Source organism: Hermetia illucens, chromosome 4 (assembly GCF_905115235.1).
Source record: "Hermetia illucens chromosome 4, iHerIll2.2.curated.20191125, whole genome shotgun sequence".
Classification (NCBI taxonomy): Eukaryota; Metazoa; Arthropoda; class Insecta; order Diptera; family Stratiomyidae; genus Hermetia; species Hermetia illucens.
The window spans coordinates 80,812,940-80,829,788 of NC_051852.1; positions in this window are offsets into that span (position 1 = coordinate 80,812,940).

Below are 16,849 nucleotides of genomic sequence, written 5' to 3' on the forward strand. Positions count from 1 at the left end.
TTGGGTTCCAAAAAAGTTATCGAGGGAGGACACGTTCTTTGCGGCGTTCAAACCCGATATGTCGCTGAGTGGTATGACCATAAAAAAGGTCAACTAGATCACCGAATGGGTGATGTCCAGAAAGCGACTGCTCTTAGTAGGCAACTCAACTTCTTTTGGAACAACAAAATCGCAAGTTTAGGGGTCATATGTTTCCGGGCAAGAAGGCTTTACCAGAGGCTTAGAAGAAAACAAGATAACGACGATCAAGAGGAGATTCACAAAAGTAAAAGAAATTGCTTTAAACAGTTGTGCAAAGATGCCGATATAAACCCTTGGAATCAGACTTACAAGGTGGTACTGAAGAAGCGGCGAAGATTATTCCAGGTAACCTGTCCGCGCCTTTTTAAGAAAAAATGTTGACACCCTGCTTCCTCGCCACTGAAAAAATAGACGGCAAACGGTGGTATAGGTCAACGAATGCGTGATATGTCCAGTTGCCGGAGAGAAACCGCGAAAAATATGTTAAGAGATCGATGGCAATAAGGCCCCAGGTTTGTATTGTTTCCCTAATAGAGCTTTGAATCTAACAGTGAAGACTAGGCCCGACGTTTTCGGCAACATCTTCGAAACGTGCCTAAAAGAAGGAATATTCCCTGCCCAGTGCAGAAAGCAGAAACTCAATAAATCACCTGGAGATTCATCATCACATCATCCGATCTGCCTTTTGGGTACAAAGGGGAAGATGGTGGAAAGAGTCATCATCAACACGATGTTACTCATCTTAGAGCCGCAATCGGAACGCTAGTATGGGTTTCAACGAGTCCACTCTATGATGAACGCAATTGCAATCGGATTGCAAGCTCATTGGCAGATATAGGTATTCCTAGATATTTGGCGAGTCTGGTTGGGAATCATCTATCAGAGAGAAGTTTCTAGTACAGGAAGGGTGAAGGCTCCAACGAGTACGTCGTGATAACAGGGGTACTATAGGGTTTGCTACTGGATCTCTTGCTGGGGAATGTTGTGAATGGAGTGTTTGTAGTTTCCGTCGCAGAGGATGCAACGATTGTCGGCTTCACATTAATTGTTGCAGAAAAGTACCCAGAGAGAGAGAGGGCTATATCTACATCGAAATAGAGTTTAATGCACATCGATTGGCCATTCCAGATTTTAGGGCGTTTCACTCTAAACGCAGAACTGACAAGTTTTCACCTCCTTCATAATAATGTTTTTCGAAGCGATAGCAAAAGAGGAACATCATCATCAACGGCGCAAAAACCGGTGTTCGACCCAGGCCTGCTGCAGTAGCATATTTTGCGCCGAGGTCCACCAATTCAATATCCTTAAAAGCAGTCTGGCTTCCTGACCTACGCCATCGCTCCATCTCAGGCAGGGTCTGCGTCGTCTTCTTTTTCTACCACAGCTATAGAAGATAGACTTTCCGGGTTGGATCATTCGCATTCATACGAATTAGGTGATCAGACCACCGCAACCTGTTGAGCCGAATTTTATCCACAATCAGAAGGTTGCGGTATCGCTCATAAAATTCGTCGTTATGTAGGCTACGGAATCGCCCATCCTCAGGTAGGTCAAAAATTCTTCGGAGGATATTTCGCAATTTTTCTTGCTAAGAACCCAGGCCTCCGAGGAATCCATAAGGACTGGCAAGATCATAATCTTGTAGTTTGACACTATGGTGAAACATTGCGAGCCAAATAGTTTTTGTAAGCTGAAACAGGTGTCATTTCTTTTATCGGTTGTGATTTTCGACCTTAGATAGGAAAAATTCCCAACGGTCTCAAAGTTGCAGAAGGGATTCTACTCCGAATCTGCAGTCTACTCTGTAGAGGCGTGAATGTTAATGAGGTTTATATTTTTAATAAGAGTGCGTTGTACTTCGCTATGTTTTCAAACTCGATAACAGCAGGTTTCATTTTTTGGCTGGCTAGGAAACCTACTCCGAGAACATGGTTTACTCGATGGCCGCTGTAATATGTATGGTGTAGTGGCTCTTCTCCAGGAAACCGGCCCATATCCAGCGCATTTCTAGCGAAGTAGTTCAGTGTTATATTGGTACAGGGTATCGACTAGCTGCTGAGCAGCATTCGGTTTGTACAGGGGGCGCATGTTCCATTAGAAAGTACGCAAATCGTTGTTCCGTTTTCGTCGTTGTAAAATCTCGTTCGGTTCGGTTTCAGTTTTCCGTGTAGGGTTGCCAGCCCTACCCAACCCCCAACCTGGAGGACCAGTTGGTATATTTTTCCCCGTTTTTAGGCGCAGGAGACTCGCCTTGATCCTTCTCCGTCTGCAGTTTCTCATTAAGAAAGAACTCCTAGCGGTCACTACGTGGAGAGGTGGAGATATGGTTTGGTAGTAGAGCTGTTGTTTTTGATTCAGCAGGCGTTTCCCAGATTTTATGCTCCATCGTGGGTACCAATGCACGTTTCGCCCTTGGTCTTGTGCTACCCTTTGACCGCTAGAGGAACATGTGGCTGAAAATGATTTCTTTGTTATTGATTTGTGACCAAAATGATTTGGCCTCAAGGGATGACTTCCGCATCAATGTGACGGTCGAATCTCCAGGATACTCGCGGTTTACTAGGTGAATGAATGTGCAGAATAATATCTCCCTGCAGTTATGACGGAATTTTTGGAGTTCTTCATTCCGTCGAGGTCATAGTAGGGCCTTTAGTAGCCAACGATGGCTTTCTCTCGACTGGCATCACACTATCGGAATGCTCAACGCATCATTGTCAGCGTAGGCGCCTGAAAAGTTTAGTCGAAAAGATCTTCTTGAGTTGGACGCATAATTATTTCTTGTCGGCCTTCTATAGTCGACCTTGTATTTGATCTATCGACCGATGGAGATTGCATATTTGATAAGAACTCCCCAGAGCTACGTGGGTGTTAGGTTTTTTTTTCAGGGAATATAAACTATCCTATAAGTATCTGTTTCTCAGTAAATCGAATCTTGCGTTAAGTAACAAACCCCTCTTGTTGCGATAAATAATAATAATAAGTCATTTTCATGATTTTTTAAAGAAAACTGCGAAAATTTTTTGAACAATCATTAAACTGCATACAATGAGTAACTTTCAGTAATTTTCTCATTGAAAAATATTATACAGTTATGTTATAAATAGCTGCAAAAAATGTATTTTTATGTTTTGCGGTGTCCAAAACAGTGACGAACTCGGAAGCTCGGCGCTTCAGGTATAAAAGTTTTGTGTCCATTTTATATGAGCAACCCTCTATGAACGTTTTTCCATTCATATGTAGCTAAGAGTGCAAAATATTCCATCATATATTGCCAAAAAATATACATATGCACATACTTACTAAAAACATAAATCTTCACGCATCAAATTTTGTACTTCTAGGATGAACTTAAGGGGGGTTTTCAGGTAAATTTCTGAAACATGGTAATATACTATTATTAGCTTTCATTGTGCAGATATTGGAACGGGATGTATTTTGAGGCCTAGATTTAGCATAGATTCGTCATTGTGATTTTTTTTCAGATTTTTCAGTTGAATAGATTCTGCGAACGAGACCTGTTTGGGGCACAGATCTTGAGCCTTCACTCCCCTATGTTTCATTTTATATCAGAAATGTGATCAGTTTCGAAAAGTACTAATCGAGCTCTTTCATTCGACACCACACATGACCATTCTCTGGAAAAAAAAAATAAAAAATTACGATGCGCAATACTGTCCTCTATGCTGGTGCAGTACTCCTAGAATGGACTGAAGGGGGTTTTTTAGTCAATTTTTAAAAGTTGGTAATATACTATTAGTAAGTTGAGCAGATATCGGAATAAGACTTATTTTAAGGCCGAGATTTCGTATAAGCGCATCACCCTGATTTTTGGGTTGGGTATTTTCCGAAAATGAATCCTGTCTCATTTTAATTGCGCACATTTTGATACCTTAATTGTGCACTTTATAATTCAGGAAAAAAACTAATATCAGTTTCATAAGGTACTGATCGAGGCCTTTCATTTAATACTCCACTTGAACCTATTCGGTGAAACAAATTTTTAAATCCCAATTTGCATGTATCCTCCCTCCCTCCACGTAAATATACGTCAGCCATTGTATGTTCCCATATGTCCACCAAATTTCGTTTGGATCGTGGTAGACAGTAAATCAATTTTAATAAGGTTTTGTTTTACAGAAAACCTTAAAAATATAAAACGAAAAAAAAAATAGATTAAACTCTACATTTTTATGTATTGAAGAAGCGTGGCAAGTTTTAAAAAGTCGACTCAGTAGTTTTGCTCTATGGATTTCGTATTGAAGCTCCGTAGTGGTGTTTTCAGTTTATTCGGGCTACTCTGAACAAACTTTGCAGTATGTGGTTATCTTGTCGGTAGTTGGAAAACTCTTCGATACCTAGCTGTATAGAAATATAGAGATATTTAGATATGAGTGCTGATCCATGATATCGTCGATTATGTACATATTTTCAACTCCTTCTGCTGGCATGTATCCCCAAAATCCATATACTGCATATTTCTTTGATTGCAGTTCACTGTTAACTTTTCTCCACACTTTTCCCGCGGCGACAGATGATAATCGTAACATTTATGTATAATCGCAAACACGATATGAGTGCGAATTATATTAAAGTGAAATCCGTCATACTTAGATGGTAATGGATAAACACAGTTACACTGGAAAATACACTCACTCCAGAGGTCGATCCTTCCAAGAACATCATTGAAAAACGTTGGGCCAAATTCCAACAAGATGGACCCAAACAGAGAAAGCGCCAATTCTGATAAAATTCAATATCAACCAAACAAATGATAAAGTGTCCTAGGCTACCGTAATGGAGGGGGAGGAAATCGTGGGTTCGTTGCAACGAAAAATTAGATAATGTGCCGAAGGTAACTTACCAAACTGATGAGAAAGAACTGGAAAACGAAACAAGTGGGAAGCTGGACATTTCAGGTATGAAAGGTTTTTGCATATTTTTATAAAGACATTTGAGTGTGCATCTAACCCATTAGTACGTGGCACCTAATATATACATATATTGGGTTGGGGAAAAAGTAATGTCGTATTTGTGATCGAATTTTAACGCTTTATTTAACATACTTAGAATTATCCGATTCAAGTCAAATATTATGTGAGAAAATCGGCATTCAGTCTTGAATTTGCAAAGAAAAGACAATTTTGACTTATCATAATTTTGTTAATAATAGTGCGATTTCCGTCAAACTTGGTAGGACCGTGCTCTATATCATACCCCATTATTGCAGAATTTCGTGGTGCTAGAACGAACTTAAGGGGGTTTTGCAGCCAATTATTAAATATTTTAGTAATATACTATTATGAACTTTATTTGAACAGATATTGGTATGGGGTATTTCGGAGCCTAGGCACCATATAGTGGCAGCCTTCTGTTGCTACACTAGAAGATACCCTGGATTTTTACTAGATCGGTTTCAACTAAATAAAAATTAACAATTTTGAGATTTGAATTTCTGGATGGAGAGGAACGCATGTAAATTAGATACTAGGTACCTTGAAGAAGAGAAGGTAAGATTTAATATGGATATTAGCTGCCCTGAAATTGCGACGATAGCGACTTCGAATTTACAAGAATGGTTTGTAGTTTACTAGCTACACCGCATTTTATTAAACTGACTTGAAATACCTCCAGACAGCTTTTAGGGATATCGAATTGGTGGACCTCGGCGCAAAACCGGGATGTCTGGAGTTCCTTATTAAGGCAGGCCTAGACCGGATACAGGTCGTTGCGCCGTTGATGATGATGAAATCCCTCGCCTAAATTGAATTATTTTCTCCTGACCACTCTACTAGAACGGTATTGAGTCCCTTTCTAACTAGATTGATATTCATATCAGGGGGAATATGTACAATAGTTAGCATAGCATTAGATATTATGTTAGTAGTTTTAACTAAGGTAGTTGGTAACAATCTTTTTGTGGATAGTCGATACCCTCTCAGAGCTTTACTGATGAGAATACCTGCCCCAAAAAATTTATTTGTCTGACTACTATAGAAGGAGTAATACAGAAAAAAGGGGCTTTCATTAGGTTTAATATGTGTTTCTTGAGGGAAGGCGACATCTATCTTGTTTGTGAAAGAATAAAGTTCAAGGCTTTCTTGTGGCTTTTAATACTTGGAGATTTAGTGAATGGTTACAATTCGTATTATAAATAGTAAAAAACTAAATAATAAAAATGAAGGTTATTTATGAACGTTATCATATTAATATTCTTGCAATTAATCTGTCTTGCTTCGCAGCAGATCAATGATCTGTAAAAGTTTTTCCATATTTCCTTGTTGTTAGGTTTTTTTTATTTCCAGAGTATCTGTGATCCGACCGGCATCCGAAATGGAGACATTTTGAGTTTTGAAATAAAACCTTTTGGTCGAAATCGTGCAGACGTACAGCACTGAAGAATGGAACATGTGATTCCCGAAATATCGGAATCGGCATTAATGCGCAATATAAAATACCAGCGAAAGAGGAAAACCAGTCAATCATTTCCAATACATCCTTTTTGCTTTTACTGAACTACCAGGGCTAAAAAGGTTTGCTCACCGGGGTCGAATTCCCTGCAGTGTTTGGAACTTGTGGGAGAAGTTCACGTTTGGATGAATTTGAATCAATGGTAACCAGCGCATATAATGAGGAGGGATTACAATACCCTCTGCCTGTCGTTGATATTGTTGGTCACGATCTTGGTTTTTTGCTTTTGAAAGCGGCAAAATCCAATTCATAGGATCTCTTTTGAATTTCCCAGAAGCTTCCAATAAGTCTATTAATTCTTTTTTTTTTTATTTTTTGGCTATAAGGCATCCTTTGCTTTGTGAATACTGCTATCACAGAAAAGGCATTTTCTTTATTTGCAGGACTCATGTAAATCATGTGTTTCTCTACTATACTGGCAGATGTCAGTGATGCTACGATACCGCTTTTTTTTTGTGGCCAAGTGTGCCCATTTTTGGGGTTGAAGTATTTTTTTCTTATAGTATCCTACACTCCTAACGCAGTACCCTATGCACACTTTTCGCGGGAGATCTTGCCCTTCAAATTATATTTTTACTAATTTGTCTTTACAAAATTATTCCCTTCCACTCTACGCTTTAAATGGTTCACGCTCATCACTTTGCAGGGATTATATTTATAATTACCTCTTCATCATCAATATCTTCCGTAATATTTCTAAGTATACGGGATACCATACATACCACTGCGGTATGTAAGCAAACCATTTTTTTAAAGGCCTGCTTGCAACAAGTTCTTTGCAGATTTAGGGTTGACTATCGTACCTAAAACTAGTTAAAGAAACATCGACTGGCTTTCACTTAGAAAAAATAAAGAGCACTCACTCAGAATGAGCTACGCCCTATATTATCATCTGAAGAAACCGTGGTCAACTTCGAAGTAGGGGATAAAAGGACTAGGTAACGAGACCCAACATAAAATACGAAGTGAGATATCAAAAATCATTCGGAGTACAAAGCAGCGTAGAGCCAACTCCGATCGCAAAGACCTAAATATAACCCGCCAACGAAGAGGAAAATCCTTGTATTATCTTAGGTAACAATGGGTATAACGTTGTTATTATAGACAAAATTGAATATAATAAGACCATGTCTACTAAATTGCACAAAGAGGACTTGCAAAAGGAACCAATGCCCGATTAAATAAGCAGGTACTATCTTAAGGACACCACAAAGTTAAGAATCGGTAGCGTATTCGTTATAGTACAAAACATTTTAGCCGAGATTCTAATTTACCCTGAAAATAGAAGAAAACGGAGCAGTTTTTCGAATTGTTGATTATGAACAACAAGGCCAAACTCAAAGTTAATAGGAAATCTACAGGAACACAAAGAACCATAACAGCGATTCCGGCACATACTACTACACATAAGATGGCGGCATACAATTCAGTGGTACATAAGTGAACAAGCGAGGATTACATGTGAATAAGGTCGACACATTGGATATATGGGAGAGCCTAGAAATAATGCAGAGCGATCCGGAGAAACTATTTAATATCGACGAAGGAAATTGTCCATCGAAATCAACAAACACAAGCTAGTTAAGTGATCGTCAATTGCAGGCATGTCCAGGATGATCATTTAAAGGCTATAATGTTTATTGATGTATCCAATTATTATTCTCTCTCCCGTTTCTCTCTATGGGGGTTGGGTTCAGTATTTTCCTTGAAAGTAACGACGACATATTTCCTTCACGTTATCATTCCGGATGACCCAAACCCCTTCGACTTTGTACGAAGTAAAGACAGCTTTGTTCAAATTAAAATCACATAAACCTCCCAGCCGGGCTCTTAAACGAAGGGAAACAGAGCTCACCAATCGACTCTACAAACTTATCAGCAGAATCTGGACAACTGAACAAACACCTGAAGACTGGAGGAAAAGTGTAATTTTCTCAGTGTACAAAAGGTGTAGTCGTCTGCGTTGCGAAAATTACAGGGGGATCTTAATGCTGTGCACGTGCTACAAGGTGCTGACGAATATAATCGAACGAAACTGCTCTGTATCAGCTGACAGAGGTACTACGGGATGCCATAGAAACAAAAGAAATTGCACTATGCGCGTTTTTGGATATCGAAGGAGCATTCGACAACACATCGCACACAGAGATACAAGATGCCCTGAGCCGCAAAGGAGTGGGAAACACCCTGGCATTCTGGATGGGCAAAATGCTAGAAAACAGGCAATAGAGGTACAAATTCTATTATCATGATCACCACCCAAAGTTGTCCACAGGGTGGGGTGCTATTGCCGCTGATGTGGAGTATGGTAGTGGATGAACTCCGTGACGTGTTACAAATACTGGAATACAAGTCCAGGGTTACGCGGACGACATTTTTTTAATCTGTAGGGGCAAATCTGAAGATACCCTATGTGATAGAATCCAAACTGGACTAAGGGTTACTAGTGCCTGGTGCAGGAAGGTGGGAATGCGGATCAACCCAGCCAAAACCACCATAGTACCATTCACCAGGAGGCGTAAGCTTGATCATCTGAGAGCCATAATATTACATGATATGGAGATGAAACGAGAAACAGAGGTCAAAGATTTGGGAATTACACTAGACCAAAAATTACTCTGGAATACACATGTCGGAAAGCCACGAGGGCTCCGATGACTTGCAGATCCATAGCAGGAAAAATGGGGTTGCACCCCGAAGATACTACTTTGGATAATACTGCAATAGTAAGCCCAATGATTACCTATGGAGCGGTAATCTGGGCAGAAAGAACCGGACTCAGCACACAAGCCAGAGAATTACATAAGCTCCAAAGGCTAGTTTGCGTGTGTATCAGTGGGGCAATGAGGACATGCCCAACGGCATCCCTGGAGGTGTTTCTGGGATTAACCCCTCTCCATCTGCACATACAGATACAGGCAAGGAGGCAACATTCAGGATGGCCGGTAGTATGAGTGAGGCGGGGAGCAGCCAAGCAGCGATCAAGGCATTTAGATCCAACCAGGTGAACTCTAAACTGGTATGGGAATGCCTTGATACACTGAATACACTCGGCTCGTCCAACAAGGTCTGGATACTTTGGGTTCCAGGCCATGCTGGGTTGGAAGGCAACGAGGCAGCGGACGAACTAGCCAAGAAGGGAGCAAGGACGCCTTTACACGGGCCGGAACCCTTCTGTGGAATCGGAAACGGTTTGTTGGCTATGAATCTAAGAAATGAAGAGGAAAGGTTGAGAAAACTATACTGGGCGGGCCTACCTGGGATGGAGCAGTCCAGGGTGCTTATCGGGGGATACGAACCCATATGCACATAGTATTGCTTAAACCTCACCAAAAAGAACCTCCTAATCATAGTGGAAATTCTCATTGGTCATTGTCGGCTGAACTATCACCTCAGGTTTTGTGAGGAGGAGGACGAAACCTCTATACACGTCCTCGGACAGTGTCCGGCACTTGTGCAAAGTAGGTCGAGGCATCTGGGAGAACACTTACTATCAGATGCAAGGTTGAAGGTCTGGAAGTAGGGAACATACTAAAGTTCCTAACGGTTATAGGCCTGCTTGAGATACTATGATCAATAGGTACACTATAACCAGTAAAAGCGGCACAATAGTTCTTCAAGGGCGCGGTGCGATTTGCCCTTAACAGAATAATAATAATAATAATCGAACGACGACTGAGAGAGTATACAGGCAACATCATTGGAGGATACCGGGGTGGCTAGGCGATCCTCCCCATAATGAGATCAAGAAATGCTCAAAGACGCAATAAGCTACGCACCTACAAGATATTAATTCGTCCCATACTGCTGTGCTGTAGATGGGAGACATGGACCTCGACATATATATCGGAAAAGCAAATCGACATCTTCGAGAGAAAAGTCCTCCGAAAAATTTCCGGAGTCAATCATGAATTGTATGAATTATTTGACGACCCAGTATTGACACTACTCAAAATCCGGAAATCGCAATGGACTGGCCATATCGAACGAATGCACGAGGAAGAATTCCGAAATGAACGCTGAAAGACAGAGTTGGTGGTAGTCGGCTAAAAGGGAAGCCAAGGAAACGTTGGGAGGATTCAGGGGACACAGATTGTAGATCAGCTCTAAGTTTTTCTAACTGGAGGACGTGGTCTTTGAATTGAGATAATTGGAGGCGATGCATCTGGGAGGCCAAGCCCGATTTGGGTTGTAGCGCCATCGAAGGAGTTAGACTTTGTATTAATAATAATAATCGTTGGCGCAACAACCATATTGGATCAGGGCCTTGAAGTGTGTTAGAGCACTTCATTCAAGACCGTAACGGTACACTAGGAGGCAATGTGGTCAGCATTGCCCTCGCCCGAGATTTTTACCCTGATTTGACTCAGGTACTCATTCACAGCTGAGTCGACTGGTATCCGACGTCAAATCACGATGCAAATTCCACTGCCACCAGTGAGGTTTGAACCACGACCTTCCGTATGACAGCCTAGTGCTTTAACCACTGAGCTATCCGGACACATTTATACAATTTGTATTACCACGAGAAATAATAAGAAACCTTCTGGACCAGACAATGACATTAAAATTATATTAACAAACGCACTGAATATACACGCAAGTCAACTGTCCGCGTACAAAATCACGACATTGCACATAATTTTCAAGTTTATGCAATTAGTCCATGCATCTTCCTATATTTTATGTTATGAAATTCCTACAATAAATGCCACTAAGTGTGCACATACCTGCGGCTTAAATCCAGTTTTTACGAATGGAAGCGACGAGACTAATGCAAGTAACATTAATAATTAGCACTTGCAACGCATATAATGCTTTCCGCAGTTTTTAAAACGAATTCACTCAAAAGTAACAGCCGGCAACGAAAAGCGTCGGCAAATTGGAAATGACGTGAAGCATGAACACGACTATTATCTGTCACGCAAAAGTTCAATTTTCCGAATTTTTTTGCGTGCCGCTATTGCGCATCCGACTTGTTGTATATTGCTTCATACAAGTCCGTGTAATGAACTTCATTTGACAGCTCTCTCACTGCGCATTCATTCCGATATTATGTTTCCCCCTTTACTTAATTTGTAGCCCTTCGATTTGAATATTTAGAGCACTGCAATGAGAGCAGCTCATGGAATAATTCGAGATCTACGGGGAAACAATGGAGGTCGAGTGCCCAGAGTATTGAAAAAGTTACTGGGAGAAATGAATCTAGTTTTCACATTGCCTACTGATTTTCGAATCGCAATTCATCTGTTTGGTAGAACCGACTTCTACATCGATGGCTCAAAAATAGAACAGATTTCTGGAGCAGAAGTCTACCTTTCAACTGAAAACGAGAAGTATGTAATTCTAAGGACGGCAACCTGGGTGATTGTAATGTAGTGTAGAGGGAAACGAAATCTCTGATGATTAAGCAAAAGGGGGTTCAATTTCTCATATATCCGGACCAAAACCAGCAATTGTGGTGTCAGCAGCGTTAGTCAATGCCGAATGTCAAAAACAGGGAGCAAGCTTCCCTTAATGGCAGGTAGCAGAGCCTTAATGCTACTATTTCAAAGTTTATCCTGTCGGAAAGCAGGAAACCTTGCAGGTGTATAGTGAGCGTCATTACTGGTCACAATCCACTAGTTGGAGATATAATATGTTCAGAATATCCGTCCTGTAATGAGGAAGCGGGATCCACGGAACATTTGCTATGTGAGTACCCCGCCTATGGACGCATCAGATATCATATTTTTGGTGCTGATGTGCTCCAACGCATCACATCCACTAATGGAAATGCTACGATACATCTCTAGGATATTCCGAAGGAGGAATCGAGTGTGATGGATAATTACGGCCTGAGTGCTCAGAGACTTTGCTTCTCCCTACTTCATATACTCACAAAACTGTTTTGCTACAAACAACTAATTCACCCTCTATTCATTTATGGTTTCGTAGCTTCATGTGAACTTTCAACACATCAAATGGAAACACTTCGCAGACAAGGAAGGCAGCTGCTGTAGCTATGTACCAATATGACAAATGAGCGACAAACGTACATTTTCTATAGAAACTAAGTGGGGAGCGTTGGCCTTCTACAGATTGACCTGTGCTTGTGCAGAATATTTGTTAATTTTACCCCCTATTAGAGGGCTCTAGCCGCAAAAGGAGTCAGAACGGCTGGTTTGACGATGAATGTAAGCTAGCAATAGAGTGGAAGAATGCCGCATACCCACTAATGCTGCATTCTGAAAGAACCCGGGCACGCGCAGAGACTTATCACGAACTCCGTCGAGCGGAGGAGCGACTTCACAGACAGAAAAAAGGAAGCCTGGGAGAACCAACAGGTCTGTGAACTCGAAAAGCACAGGGAGCAACCGCACCAGACGCGGAAGCTTTACCAACAAGTCAACAGAATGAAGCCTTATATACCTCGATGCTCATCTTGCCGAGACAAAGAGGGAAATCTGATTTCTGACGGAATGGGCATATTAGAGCGATGGGTTGAGTACTTTCATGAGCTACGGAAGAACCAGAACACCGGCGAATTGGAGGTCCCGCCAACTGAAGACGACGGACAAATACTACCACCACCAAGTATAGGAGAAACAGTCCGTGCAATTCATCGGCTAAAAAATCATAAGTCGCCAGGAGCCGATGGAATTACAGCCGAATTGGTTAAATATGGAGGTGACCAGTTACACCAAGTGGTTCATCAACTGATGCTCAAGGTATGGGCCAGCGAGTCAATGCCTGACGATTGGCAACGAGGCATTATCTGTCTCAAACATAAAAAGGGAGATACCACACAGTGCAGAAATGATAGAGGTATCACGTTGCTGAGTACCAACTATAAGATATCCTCCGCTATCTTGCTAGGCCGAACAGCCCCATACGCCCAAAACATCATTGGCCCATACCAAAGAGGCTTCACTCCAGGCAAATCTGCTGATCAGATCAGATTTTCTTTCTGCCGCAAGCGATGGAAAAACTGTTGGAATAGGGACAACAGTTGCACCATCTATTCATCGATTTTAAAGCCGCCTATGATAGCATAGCCAGGATAAAACTGTACACGGCCATGAGAGAATTCAGTATCTCGACGAAACTGATAAGACTGACTACGCTGACCCTGACTAATGTGCGAGGCCAAATATAAGCGGCAGGATCATTCTCAACACCATTTGACATCAACAACGTCCTACGACAAGGGGATGCCCTATCATGCGTCCTCTTTAACCTGGCCCAGGAGAAAGTGATCCGTGACGCTGAGGTAAATGCAAGAGGTGCGATCCTCTTTAAGTCCACCCAACTACTAGCCTATGCTGACGATATCGACATCATGGGAAGAACCACCCGAGACGTCCAAATTGCCTTCATCCAGATCGAGCAGGCGGCGCGAGATCTTGGGCTGCATATCAATGAAGACAAGACAAAGTATATGGTGGCAACGTCAGCACCGAAAACCAACCAATCAACAACATCAAACCGCACTGGTCAAACGGGAAGAATAAAGATAGGAGAATACAACTTTGAGACCGTTGATTTCTCCTATCTAGGGTCGAAAATCACAACCGGTAACAGCTACGCTGATGAAATCCGTTGTCAGCCAACAGAGCCTATTTCAGCTTACAAAAACTGTTCCGCTCGAAACGTCTCACCATAGGATCAAAGCTCTTGGTATACAAGACAATGATCTTGCCAGTCCTCATGTACTCCTCGGAGACTTGGGTTCTTCTCAAGAAGAATTGTGAACGCGGCCAGCGTTCGAGAGAAGAATCCTCCCAAGAATTTTTGGCCCTCTACATGAGGATGGACGATTCCGTAGCCTACATAACGGCGAAATCTATGAACGATACCATGACCGTCAGGTTGTGGATAAAATCCGGCTCAATAGGTTACGGTGGGCGGATCACGTAATCTGTATGGATGAGGATGATCCAGCCCGGAAAGTCTAGGGCAAAGGGCAATATCTATGGTAGAAAAAGAAGACGAGGCAGACCCTGCCGAAGATGGAGCGATGGCGTAGGTCAGGACGCCAGACAGCTTTTAGGGATATCGAATTAGTGGACCTCGGCGCAAAACCGGGATGTCTGGAGTTCCTTATTAAGGCCGGCCTAGACCGGATACCGGTTGTTGCGCCGTTGATGATGATTAAAGGGCTCGGTTCTTCCATAGTGTCAGAAAACTTAAAAGTAGCTTGTATGAAACTTTTAGTTGCTTCTTAAGTGTAATTATAAATTTTTTGATATGCTGTATAAATTTCTGTTTGTGAGATCTAACATCTACCAACGAAAGAAAAAATATACTTCCCTTACTATTTTATGTACATCACCTCAGTGTTACTTTAGCCTCTATTTGGAATCCTGGAATTCGCTTTCCACGTCATTCGAAATTCCGTGAACTACTCTATACTTACACAATCATCACGAAACTGTATATATCTTCTCTTATTTGGCGCATTTTACAATATCTCTCTCGAAATGTTTTGAAATAACGAACAAATTCGGAGCAACAAGGTTTTGTTGAAATTAAAATTGACTTACTGTCTGTTTGTCACACGCATCTTTCTCAGAAACTGTTGTTCTGATTAATAATAAAATGTGGTGACTGTGAAGTCCACGCATGTAGGGAGTTATATCGTTCTATGTGGAACCTAAACGGGGTCCCCATTATGCAAAAGAGGGGTGTACATTTTTTTTGCTGAATATAGTCATGTAGGGTATCAAATGAAAGATCTCGATTAGTACTTCCCAAAGCAGATCTTATTTTCGAAGCCAATTGCGAGGTGGAGACGTAAGGGGGTCAAAAAGGGGCCATTCTTAGCAACTGCCCACCAGAAAAATCCTAAAATAATCATGATGACGCTCCTATATGACATTTAGTACAGTAGGTCAAAGCTGCCCTTTTGGGTAAGATTGGTACTCCATAAGAGACAAAATGTCAGTCACATTCGATATTGGGTACGTTCAACGTATTTCCACTACGAGCTGTGTATAAACAAACCATCGTGTACCCGAATATTATCACATGAATCATCAACGAAAACCTTACCTGAAGCGCCGAGCTTCCGGTTTCCCGACTAGTTTGTTTTGGTCTATATTTCTTAAGCATATTTATGTGCACTTGGTGAGGTCTACATTCCATAATGGCAAAAGTCTTATTTTTGTAAATGCTTGAAGGGAATCTTCTTCTTTTTCTTCAGCTTTTGTCCCGTTCACAAGCGGGGTCGGCTCGTCGTGATCGGTTTCGCCATTTGGCTCTATCGAATGCCTGTTCTGGGAACAATCTTGAGGCTTTTAAATCCTCATCAAGCGTATCCGTTGTTTAGGCCTACCTTTTACCATCGACTTCGATGTTTAGACCAATCTCGGCAAGTGAATTCTCGTTAGCACGAATTGCGTGACCATACCATCGAAGACACCTCTCTCGCAATTTTTCCACGATCGGTGCAACCCCATAACGATCGCGGATATCCTCATTTCGGATGTGATCAGAACGTGTGACGCCACTAGCCCAACGCAACATCTTCGTCTCCATTACCGCAAGACGCTGTTCATTGTCTTTTATAGTCGGCCAACACTCAGAACCATAGAGAGCGACAGGACGGACGACATTGCGGTAAATTTTAGACCTGAGACCTTGATCACAAAGAACACCAGTTGAGGAACGCCACTTCATCCAGGTTGCGTTAATGCGTGAAGCAATTTCATAACGCAGTTCTCCATTGGCTGATAGCGTTGACCCGAGGTATTTGAATCGCTCAGTTCTGGGCAGATGTGCCTGTTTCATGGGGATCGGCCGTCAAGAATTCACTTTTGTTTAGATTCAATCTGAGACCGTGTTGCATGAGGCAATCATTCCATTTTCGGAGAAGTTGCTCGAGATCATTTTTGCTATCAGATGCTAGGAAAACATCATCTGCATAAAGCAGTGTGTAGGGCGCTAGACGTTGGATATCTCGTGTGACGGTGTCCATAACAAGAACAAAGAGGAGTGGTGAGAGGGTGCTTCTTTGATGAACACCAACAGAGACACGAAGCGGTTTTAATACACCCGTCATACTTCGAACTTTACTTTTCGGATCGTGGTAGAGCAATTGAATCCAGCGCACGAGTTCTTCTAACACTTAGTGTTGTCGTAAAGCATGAGTTCGTGTGGCACATGGTCAAACGCTTTCTCTAGATCCAGAAATGCAATTTAAAGAGGGCGATGCTTCTCACGGTGTTTCTCCATGAGTAGCCAGCATAAAAACGATAAATCCTGATTATTTCATCTTAGAACCACTCTTTATTTTGCTGAGCTATAAATTTTACGGATAGCGCGACTGTGTTTCACGATATTCATCGCACCCACCTATGGCCATACATGAAAACAGGGC